Here is an 11,684-nt window from a genome sequence, read left to right on the forward strand (position 1 = left end):
AATTTTCTTCACCTTTTTCTTTCATCTTCTTCCCCTTCTTCATTTCCTTCCCTTTTTTTTTTACTTTTAAAGCACAATTACTTCATGAAATGATACTTCTCGATGTACAAACAGATATAAAAATATCATCTGATACCTCTTTGCGCTGTACTCACAATCATAGAGTAGCCATCAGTAGCTTTGGTTTTGGTAAAAAAAAAAAAAAAAAAATCTGCAGGACTGTCGTACAAATACTAGTGATGGGGGATGGAGGGGAGATATTCTGGCCATCAGTGACCTTTCCCTTCCATTTCCCCCCCTTATTTTCTTTTGCTTTTGGTTCTTCTTACCCTATTTGTTTCTCTCGTCCTTCCCCCTTTTCTGTTCTCCTTTCTCTTTTTCTTCCCTATTTTCTCTTCCCCCTTTCCTTCCCTCTTTTTTCTTGCTCTTTTTTTCAACTTCCCCTTTATGTTTCCCTTTCCCTTTCCTTTTATTTCCCTTTCCCTTTATTTCCCTTCCCTTTTTCTTTTCTCTTTTCTATTCTTTTTTTTAGGGAAGCTGTATTTATGTTGTATTTACTTTGGTATTTATCTTACCTTTTTAGAGGAGTTGTGCCTGCTTCTGCTTCTTCAAAAAGGAACAGGGAGCTCTACAGTAGAAGCCTGAAGGTGAGGTGGGCTGGCCTCTCTGCCTGCCTGTGCTCCTTCCTTCCCCCTGGAAAGTTTATCACATGAGATTTTGATAGGCTTCTTCTTACCCTATTTGTTTTACTATTCCTCCCCCCTTTTGTGTTCTCCTTTTTCTTTTTCTTCCCTATTTAATTTTCATTTTCTCTTTACTTCCCCCTTTCCTTCCCTCTTTTTTCTTGCTCTTTCTTTTTCTTCCCCTTTATGTTTCCCTTTCTCTTGATTTCTCTTTCTCTTCCTCTTTCCCTTCCCCTTCCCTTTTCTTTTCCCCTTCTGTTTCTTCCCTTACTTCCCTTCTTTTTTGGGAAGATGTATTTATCTTGTATTTACTTTTGTATTTATCTTACCTTTTTAGAGGTGTTGTGCCTGCTTCTGCTGGCTTCAAAAAGGAACAAGGAGCTCTACAGTAGAAGCCTGAAGTTGAGGTGGGCTGGCCTCTCTGCCTGCCTGTGCTCCTTCCTTCCCCCTGAAAAGATCACCACATGAGATTTTGATAGGATTCTTTTTGCTCTATTTGTTTTTCTTTTCCTTCCATCTTTTCTGTTCTCCTTTCTCTTTTTCTTCCCTATTTAATTTTCATTTTCTCTTTGCTTCCCAATTTCCTTCCCTCTTTTTTCTTGCTTTTTTTTCCTTCCCTTTTATGTTTCTCTTTTTCTTTTCCATTTCCCTTTCCTTTTTTTTAAAAAAAGCACAATAAATTCATGAAATGACACTTCTCGACGTACAAACATAAAAATATCATCTGATACCTCTTTGCGCTGTTCTCACAATCATAGAGTAGCCATCAGTAGCTTTGATTTTGGTAATAAATAAATAAATAAATAAATAAATAAATAAATAATCTGCAGGACTGTGGTACAAATAATAGTGATGAGGGATGGAGGGGAGATATCCTGGCCACCTCTCCCTTCCATTTCCCCACCTTATTTTCTTTTGCTTTTGGTTCTTCTTAACCTATTTGTTTTCCTTTTCCTTCCCCCTTTTCTGTTCTCCTTTCTCTTTTTCTTCCCTATTTAGGTTTCTTTTTGTCTTTACTTCCCCCTTTCCTTCCCTCTTTTTTCTTGCTCTTTTTTTTTACTTCCAATTTATTTTTCCCTTTCCCTTTATTTCCCTTTCTCTATCCCTTCCCTTTTTCTTTTCTCTTTTCTATTCTTTTCTTTGGGGAAGCTGTATTTATGTTGTATTTACTTTGGTATTTATCTTACCTTTTTAGAGGAGTTGTGCCTGCTTCTGCTTCTTCAAAAAGGAACAGGGAGCTCTACAGTAGAAGCCTGAAGGTGAGGTGGGCTGACCTCTCTGTCTGCCTGTGCTCCTTCCTTCCCCCTGGAAAGTTCACCACATGAGACTTTGATAGGCTTCTTCTTACCCTATTTGTTTTACTTTTCCTCCCCCCTTTCGTGTTCTCCTTTCTCTTTTTCTTCCCTATTTAATTTTCATTTTCTGTTTACTTCCCCCTTTTCTTCCCTCTTTCTTCTTGCTCTTTCTTTTTCATCCCCTTTATGTTTCCGTTTCCCTTCCTCTTTCCCTTTCCCTTCCACTTCCCCTTTCTCTTTCCCTTTCCCTTCCCCTTTCCCTTTTCCTTCCCTTTTCTCTTTCCTTTCCCTTTTTGTTTCCCCTTCCCTTCCCTTCTTTTCCTTCCAAGAAGCTGTATTTATCTTGTATTTACTTATGTATTTATCTTACCTTTTTAGAGATGTTGTGCCTGCTTCTGCTGGCTTCAAAAAGGAACAGGGAGCTCTACAGTAGAAGCCTGAAGTTGAGGTGGGGTGGCCTCTCTGCCTGTACTCCTTCCTTCCTCCTGGAAAGTTCACCACATGAGGTTTTGATAGGCTTCCATAATGTATGGGTATGGAAAGCTGCAACTAACTCTGCAGATGACTGGTATATACTTAACATTTGAAATCTCAATAAAATTTTCTGCTTGTTGAGTTATTGTCTGGCATTCACTTATTTCCTGATTTGGCCATCACTTCTGGCTGCTCTTTTGACAGATTTTCACTATTTCTGCAGTCACATTGGTCTGGCAACAGGGGAATCAGCTGTGGCTGTGGGTGTGGTGAGAGCAGCACAACCACCCCATCCTTCTCTGAGTCCTCACTTCCTCTGCAGCATTGCTTCACAGACCCTTGCACACCCTAAAAGCAGCGGCCAGCAACCAGCCACAGTGACCTGGGTTTAATTTGTCTGCAGTTGAATACAATTAGTCCCCAGACAAACTTGGGTCGCCTTTTTGTTTCACCAAAAAAATCACTGATGCTGAAGATCTGGCATATGCTCCAGCCTTACAGCTCAAGTCCTGTCACCCGCCCCGCCCTCCCCCATCTCCCCCCCCCCCCCCCCCGTCCCGTCCCGTCCCGTCCCATCTAACCCCCCCCCCCCCGGCCGGCAATGTGTGAGTTCAGCTGAAAGTGAACTGTATATACAAGACATTTGAGAGCTCCTTGTGAAATGGGCTTGTATTTTAAACTTCCAAGCGTCTGGAACCTCAACTGGCTTTGAATGCATCCCTGAGCCGAGCCCAATCTGGACACATACCTGAGGGCGGAGAGCAGAGACGATCCGCTTTTGGGAGCCGGGCTGAAAACGGCTGCGCCATAACCCGCATAGTACATCAGGATCACTCCGTCGGGCAAGCGGCTCCATCTAGCGGCCGTGCCCCGTTTCATGCCGGACGCTCGGTGATGTCACCAACGAATGAGCTGACGTTACAGAACGGGGCGACCCTTCCCCGATCCCGGGCAGCCCCAGGATCTTTCTGGGAGCGATATGAGCAGAGCAGGGGTGGGGTGCATTGTAACCCCTCTTCTCAGCGTCACCCGCAGGTTCACCAGCAACTCACTGCAGCGCTCCCTGAGAACCACGGAAAGGGCTTGGTGCTGTGAGCACCTGGAGGAGCTCTTTGGGATAGGGAGTGGCCGAATGTTGCTTCCGGCTTTGCTGCTGGCTAGATTTGCTGTGTGGACTGATATCAAATGCATTACAGTAGTTTGAGGCACCGGGAGATGACTGCCAGGCCCTCTGTCAAAGGAAAAACAAGTCTTTTGGCAGTGTGAAAAATAAACTGGGCTGTTCTCCAGTAGCAACCCAGAAAGATTATTGGATTTTGCACTTTGTTAGTAATTTGTAAGCAAATACTCAAACTATCAAATAGAAAATAATATTTCCTTATTTTATTTTATTTTATTTTATCTTATTTTATTTTAGAATGTGAGCTGCATAACATCTTCATCCTCACCTCCAGATTGCAGTATGGGAGCCAGTTGAGATGTCTCCTTCATGCTTTTGGTCTGGCAATCAGCTACTTTGCTGGATCAAACAGCCTGGAGACCCAATAGTGGCTGTCATCAGATGGTGAAGACATCACAGGCCATTTCCTGTTCCTGCTCCCACTCAGCCCCATCTGCACATTGGTCAGATGCACAGCTTCTGAATGTGCAGCTGCTCAAGGGATATTCTCTCCTTCCCACAGCCACACACACCAGAGATAACTCACATCAAGGACTGGATGTGAGCCCTTGGCAGGGCCCTCCATGACAGGAATCCAAACTGTTTTGAGATCTTTCAGCACATTAACCACTTCACAGCCATCTTTTCTGTGGATGTTATCATAAAAGCTGAGGAGATCTTATCTTTCACTGTTAAGTGCTGGCTCATGAGAAAAGGCTGCTCTGATGTCTCCTCATGCTTAACAACATAATGGTATATTTGAATGAACACATCTTCACTAGCAGACAAGGGTGTGGGTCTAGAGCATAAGCAGAGGATAAATTTTCCCCACCATTTGTGCTGGGAGTGAATTATCCTGTAACATTCTCAAGGAACAGGAAGAAGGAGGAAACTGTAACGAGGCAGTGCCACTTCCATGCTCAGAAGAGGATATGTGAGCATCTTCCTGCACTCAGCTTGAAGTTCCCACACACAAAAGGACCTAGACCCTTGTTTTTCAGTCTTCTGCTGACATATATCATGTAGCACTTCATATGCCTTTATTTTTACTTAGCCTTACTGACATGCCTATATAAACCAGTGTAACCTGTAAGACTGGCATTGTCAAAGTGATTGTTCAGGAAGCTATTTTCACAGTTGAAGGCCAAGAAGATGCTACCGCTTTTCAAGTGCTACATGGAATTTGTTGCTTGTAAAGGTCAGCTTTCATGGTTCATGCTGTAACACTACCCTAATCCTCATCAGGATCAACAACATGGATGATGACAATGATCCTTTTTCTCCACCAGAGTCCTCTGTTTCACTGGCAAAAATACTGGAGGCAGGAAGAAGGCTGTGGGTTGGATCCTTGGGTACTTTTTCCACTGATGAAATGAAGGCAAGCAAATGACAGATCCAACTGTGCAGCCTTGGGTGTATGAATCAGTATTATCTGCTGGCTGGAGCTCCTGGTAGGTTTTGCACTAAGAAATGGTTTTGGTGTCACATTTGACATGAGACTCAGACTATCATGGGGTGTTTTGGGCTCATCTTATACACTATCTCAAGCTCTTTGGGAACAAGCAGCCTATTTTTCATTATGCAATATCGTCTTTATTCATCTACATGTTAATTGCTGGTTTCTAGGCTTTCTAGATCTGTGACCTAAGAATCACAAATCACGACAGGGGCAGAGGCAATTAGTTGTCCTCGGGCTGCTCTCTAAGACTCGAGTGTGTAAATTGCTCTTTCATTCGCACGTGAATTATTCTTAATATCCCTTCTCTGGTAATAAATACGTGGCTGTGAAGGCATGAAGATGTGTGTGTGTGTGTGTGTGAGAGGGGAGGGTGGTGGGGGGGGGGATTAAGAGGGAAAGGTAGCATGACCCTCCCGTTCTCTTTTCTTTTTCAAGTAAAAGCTACCCCTAGGTCTTAACATTCTCTCAAAAAGATAATGCTACCGGTTTGTTTGCTTTCTGCATTCCCCTTGGATGCTAAGGCAAGACTAACGCAGAGAGCATAAAGAAGTTCATATGCACGTTGCCTCATATTGTATACGTGCTTCTCTATTAGCTCTGGACAGAGAGCATAACCAGATGAAAAACGGGTAAGCAGCACAGGTCAGGCAATTCAAAGAGAAAGATGGGGTCTTCAGAAGGGCACCTCAGCTTTATTCCCACTCTCATCTTCTGCAACCCGAGCCAGCAACACCCGCGGCTCCACAGGACGGCCATCGCTCCTGCCTCGGGCAGAGAACAGCCCTTTGCCATGCTGACTGTCTGCTCTGCTCTGCCAGGAGCTGATGGTTTACTTACAGCAGAGGAATGTATCTCCTGTTCTGGACAGCATGGTCACCTCCTGCTCAGCTTACTCAGACTCCTTTCTCAGAGTGACAAAGTGGGTAAATTGCACCAGAAATGCCCTGTCCATTCCCAGGGTGAGAGATTGAGGCAGACCTGTAGGAGGCCAGTGGCCAGGATTTTCCATTTACATGCCCTTAGTTCCCTCTCAGTCTGGTAGGGGTGTCTGTGAGCACAATTTGGAAGCCTTTGCTTGCTTCACGCCATATCTACTTGGGCTCATCACTGTGGGCTTGGGAAACCAGACAAGTACTTCCATTGGTTTCTGCAGACCATCTTTCACATTTGTGCATTCAGAAGCTCTGCTGTGTGAACACAGCCTCTGTCTGCATCAGCTTGCAGTGTCCCCTTCCCCAGCTGCTGATGTTTGTCAGGTCAGCACTGCACTTGCATGAGGGAGGTCAGCAGAACAACATCCTTAGGTAAATGACTGCAAAGGATTTCAAGCAAATACATTGCCCCCTTTTGTGATTGGAGCCCTGGGGTATCTCCCTTTTTGTGTGTACCTCTGGTAAAAACGTGGTCCGTGGGCTTTTGCTCTGCCCTTCTTAGCTTCACACACGACAGGCAAGGTACCTGAAACAAGTGCTGAGGGAGGTTGCTAAGCATCCAGCCTTAGAAATATTTAAAGCTCAGCTGAGCAGGGACTAAAACAAATTGCTCTAGATTTTAGGCTAGTTCTGCTTTGAGCAGGAGGTTGAACCAGATGCCTTCAAGGGGTCCTTTCCAAAAAAAGATTATTTTTTTTCTAAATGTTGTGTTCTAATCAATGAAGGCATCAGGTTTGATCAGGTTTGGAAGAGAAACCTGTTTTTCTTGCTGGGGAATGAACTGGTTTCTGCAGAACAAGAACTAGGATATATTGATTTATATGAACAGCTCTGAGCCAGCAGATGTGGTGCAGTGGTTCTACCAGTGCTGCTGCACTTACAGAGGAAATGTTGGTCTTCCAGGGTATTCTCTCTGAATATTTACATCTTACAACCAGTGCAATAGGAATCTCAGAGTGAAAATGCTCAAGTTCCTCTGAGAGAACTTGCACACTGGGTTGGCTCATTGCTGTCTTGTAACTAGTGAAGAAGGATGGAAGGATTAATATAGCACATCTGATGCAGGAGAAAAAAGGATGCTTTTCTTATACGTGGAAGAATGAGACAGATGACTGAAAAGAAGCACAAAATGCCTAGGTCATGTCTCATGACTCTTGCAGTTTTGTTCTCACGTGACATTGTAAAGAGAATTTAATTTTATCAGAAAAATGCTTTTTTTTTCTTTATTCTTTCTTTCCTTCCCTAGGAGCCTGCTCTGTTCCCTATAGGGAGAGTCTGTCCTCTGGTGTCCATAGAGGCATTTGGACTCAGCATTTGTTGACTTCTCTGCCTTCCTTTGCAGACATCAGTGAGGAGAGGCTGGGTGATGCCAGCGGAACAGACAATGCTGAGACCTACAGTGACAAAGACACAGACCAAAGGAATTCCCCAGACATGGCTAAAGCCAGAACCTGCTTCACCCCTGAAAGCCCAGAAATTGTATAAGTGGATGAGGTATGTTACGCAGTTCAGAAAAATGGTGGGAGCACGGAGAGCCGTCCAGAGAGCCCCAAGTACCATGCAGAGCAGAATCACCTACTGATAGAAGGTCCTTCTGGGACAGTTTCTTTACCTTTCAGCTTGAAAGCCAACAGACCTCCACTGGAAGTGCTGAAAAAGATTTTCCCTAACCAGAAGCCAATGGTGCTGGAGTTGATCCTGAAAGGATGTGGTGGTGACCTGGTGAGCGCTGTTGAGGTTCTCTTGTCCAGCCGGTCTTCAGTGGCCAGTGGTGAGAGAACTTCTGCAGAGTCAGATGGTCTAGTTCTACCTTCCAATGGGCATATTTTTGAACACACGCTGAGTTCCTATCCTATTTCCTCTTCCAAGTGGTCAGTGGGCTCAGCCTTCAGGGTCCCTGACACACTGAGGTTCTCTGCTGACTCCAGCAATGTTGTGCCCAATCCTCTGACTGTACCTTTGCAGCACCCATTTCCTCAGCCACCTCGCTACCCGCTGATGCTGAGGAACACTTTGGCAAGAAACCAGTCCAGTCCTTTCCTGCCTAATGATGTCACCCTTTGGAACACCATGACGCTGCAGCAGCAGTACCAGCTGCGGTCCCAGTATGTCAGTCCTTTCTCTAGCAACTCGGCCAGCGTCTTCCAAAGCTCTTCTGTCCTTCCTTCTCGCTCATCAGAAGATCCTAGGATCTCAATCCCTGATAACGGATGTCCTATTGTGTCTAAGCAACCTCTTTACACAGAAGATGAGTATGATGAAAGGTCTGATTCTTCAGACTCAAGAATACTCAACACATCTTCTTAGGATGACAGTTGCCATATGATAAGTAAGTAAGTGATATTTGCAGTGCAGCTGAACTACTGGGCCTGAAGAGGAGAGACGTATACTCTATGAAACACTTGCAATTGTATTAAAACTTGACTTTGCTTGGTACTGTACTATAGCAATAAAAACATAACTTATTTAATTTCTTGCACTTCATTGGATAATGCCAAATAGCAATACTCTGGCTTTAGCTCTGAGTGCGTACAACAAGGAAAGACTTTATGGCCATCGGTTATGGGACTCTGGAAGATTTGTAGCGGAAACAGAAGCTCAAGGTCTACTTTGTTCCTTAACTCAGACAACTGGGGATATTAAACTAGAATACTTGAATGCTGTTTTATAAGAGAGAACTCCTCAGGACATAAATCAAACAAAAGTAGTTCAATTGCAAATGGACTAAAACAAGGACCAGTCATCATCTTTGCATTGAAAGGAAAGGCAGAAGAATTATGCACATGGAACTAGCATGAACTGCTTCTGTACTGTTTGAACTTGGACATTTTTTAGAAAAATAATCTTATGAGTTATTCTTTTCCCATGGCTAGGTCAAAACGTGTAATGTCAGTGTAAAACCAATTACGGCTGTGAACTGCATGAAGTGTATTGTGAAATGGACACAAGATTAAACATTGTCAGGTTAATGTAGCATGCTAAGGACTCTAGAAAAATAAACTAAGATGATCATCTTGGTTTATGTCATTTATATTGGGTAAGTAGCATTTCTGAGGATAGAGAGCTGATTAACTGCCAGCTGGGGTAACAATGTCTAGTTCCAGCAACAGCAGACAAGGCAAGTCTATTTTTCCCAGTCCAGGTTCTGCCCCCCTCCCTCGTAGCCTGAAACTGAGTCTCAGCAAATGCTATCATGAGGGAAGCTTAGGTCCTTGGATGTGTGCTACAGACACTTCCAAGTTCAGGAGAGTGAAGCAGAACTTGTAACAGTCACAGTAAGCAGGAAAAAAAATATATATATAAGTCAATAAGAGGCTCTCCTGCCCCTTCAGAAACATTTTTTTTTTTATTTTTATTTTTTTTTATTTTTTTTCCCCCCTATGCTATAGAAATAGAAATAGGAGATAGGGTGTAATAGCAGATCTTTCTTTAAAACAGTGTGGAGTTAAATGGCAGCTTTCCCGAATCTGGAAAAGTAATTATTTGAACAATTTATTGCATGTTTGCATGCATGAACTCCCCTTTTATCCTACTTTCATTACAGTGTCAGAATAACACTACAAATTGCTTCTGGTGAAGAATGCCACTACATTCACTCTCCACCTAGATATTTGTCTGTTAAGCTTTTTGTGCCATTTTTTGAACCATTTGCCACTGACCACATCTGCTTGGCAGTTGGATTTTCCAAAACACTTCTTTCTGTGTGGATGCAATGGCTGGCAGGCCTGCCATGTGTACAGATCAGCCCTACCCCTCAAACCCAATGAGGGTTCCCCTAGAGGGGGGAAGCCTAAAGCAGGTGGGCTGTAGGACCTTAGAATTTGTCAGGCATGTTGCCTAGTATCACTGCTAATGTGAATGCCTGTGTTCTCATTTGGCATTTCATACTTCGTAATGTTTGTGTACTCAATGGATCCCACAGTTTATACTGATATTGAACAGGCACAAGCAGAGGGAGAATAAAATAAATAATGTTTTTATTTTCTCTGGGGGATAAATGATCAGAAATACACTTTTTATTGTGTATTTTTGCAATCTGTTCAGTAAAGCAATTTGTAGTTGTATGCTAGAGAGCAAAGAGGGAAAGGTGGAAAGTGGGAGAAAAGAAAATAAATAGCATTCCTTATGCAAATGTAAGAACATCTGGAATTTTCATAATGCAGAATTACAGTTTTGTACTGACACGTTTTCCTGTGCCCACATGGAATTTGTAAACAAATTCATCTTCAAGACACTCCAAGCAGAAAAGTAATAGACACTCATAAAATAAGCTTGGTCTTGCAAACAGAAAGAGATGAGGTAGTGAAATGCTGTGCTCCGACATCGTAGAGGAGTTAGGTGTGAAAGGCTCGATGCGAACAAACAGGTCCGTGAGCTCAGGTTTTGAGCTCATGCACCAAGCAGATTTCCCTCCAGCAGAGGCTTTTGTATAGGCACCCTCATAGGTTGAATGAATTCTGTTTCTTTTTCTTTCTTTTGTTTCCCAGCAGAGGGTGAATAACCTCCAGCAGGAAGACCAAACAGTGGCAACCGACAGCTCATAGTGATCTTATGCACTGTGGTCTGTGGGTTTTCAGTGAGCAGAACCTTGACATCTTGGAAGTGGAACATATCTTTCAGAGAAAGATGACCTTTGGCCAAGCTGGGGCAAACTGTTCATACTACAAACATGATGGGTGAAAATATGCAGGGTCAGCAATGCAGTTATCAGCAATTATTAAATCCTATCTCTTTTGATAAACTGTTGTGGGTTTTTTGTTTTGTTTTGTTTTGTTTTTTCCTTTGTGAAAGCGCTGAAATTAAAATAGTCATTCTTTCAGGAATCATAGAATATCTTTTGACTAAATTCACAATTATTATGATTATTATTATTAAATAAAGTAAACATAAACATGTTAAAAACAAAAACCAAACACATTTTGTTTGTCTGCAGACAACTTCTGCAGTATTTTGGCTATTTACAAGTTCCATTAAAGCAAACAAACCAACAGGAAAATAAACTAACCAACCAACCAAACTGACCCAAACAAACCAATTGGACTGACCAGCAGTTATATGTCTAGGAAAGGATACTGTTCATACAGCTGTGTTTCCAGGCTGCCACTAAATGTGGATGTCATTTCTAGACTTCACTCAACATGCAGCAAGGATCTGGGGCCCTTGGCATATTGGCAGGGCCCCATGGTGCTGGAGTCTGCTCCTTATGTCTTTACCTGTGGGTAATCCTAACTCCATCCTGCCTTTACAGTGTGGGCAAATAGGAGATGAGAGAACCTCTGCTTCCCTATGCAGATAATAATGTACTATTGCATCCCATCCCATTCCATCTCATCCCACTTTTGGCACCCAGCCCACACGCACTACCCAATTGCACCTTTTCCTTTGCATCAGCAGACGTTCTTGAGAACACCTGTTTTGTCTCAGGCCATGCACTTCCCAGCCCTGGTTCCTGCAGGTCCCAGGTCCCAGCCCTCTGTTTTCTGGCTCCGTCTCGTGGTAAAATAAGGGAGAAGACGCGTGGGTGAAGAGGAAGGAGTGAAACTGGCTGCGTGTCTGGAAACCATAAAGAACGAGCTTAAGCATCAAGAAGATCAGCGAAGCCTTTGTTGTAGTCCTGCAATTAAGTGGTCCTATTTCATTTTGATTTGTTATTTTTTTAGAGGGCGATACCGCAGCCACGAG

At 43.3% G+C, this 11,684-nt stretch overlaps 2 long non-coding RNA genes and 1 pseudogene across 3 annotated transcripts; 2 read left to right on the top strand and 1 right to left on the bottom strand.

Annotated features, from left to right (window-relative positions):
• Window positions 1-433: 433 nt before the first annotated feature.
• LOC146751611 (uncharacterized) lies at window positions 434-2,593 on the top strand. The gene is made up of 4 exons (XR_014941291.1): window positions 434-647; window positions 1,021-1,090; window positions 1,879-1,942; window positions 2,357-2,593. It is a non-coding gene; the product is annotated as an uncharacterized LOC146751611 (long non-coding RNA).
• LOC146751612 (uncharacterized) lies at window positions 1,162-2,456 on the bottom strand. Its single transcript, XR_014941292.1, has 3 exons — window positions 2,349-2,456; window positions 1,871-1,988; window positions 1,162-1,456 (listed from the first exon to the last, which is right to left on the bottom strand). It is a non-coding gene; the product is annotated as an uncharacterized LOC146751612 (long non-coding RNA).
• Window positions 2,594-3,862: 1,269 nt separating the features above from the next.
• Window positions 3,863-8,963, top strand: LOC146751613 (doublesex and mab-3 related transcription factor 3-like; annotated as a pseudogene). The gene is made up of 2 exons (XR_014941287.1): window positions 3,863-5,062; window positions 7,345-8,963. The product of XR_014941287.1 is annotated as a doublesex and mab-3 related transcription factor 3-like (transcript).
• Window positions 8,964-11,684: the final 2,721 nt, after the last annotated feature.

Source organism: Coturnix japonica, unplaced genomic scaffold, assembly GCF_054131305.1.
Source record: "Coturnix japonica strain WE unplaced genomic scaffold, WE-NBRP24 Scf070, whole genome shotgun sequence".
NCBI lineage: Eukaryota > Metazoa > Chordata > Aves > Galliformes > Phasianidae > Coturnix > Coturnix japonica.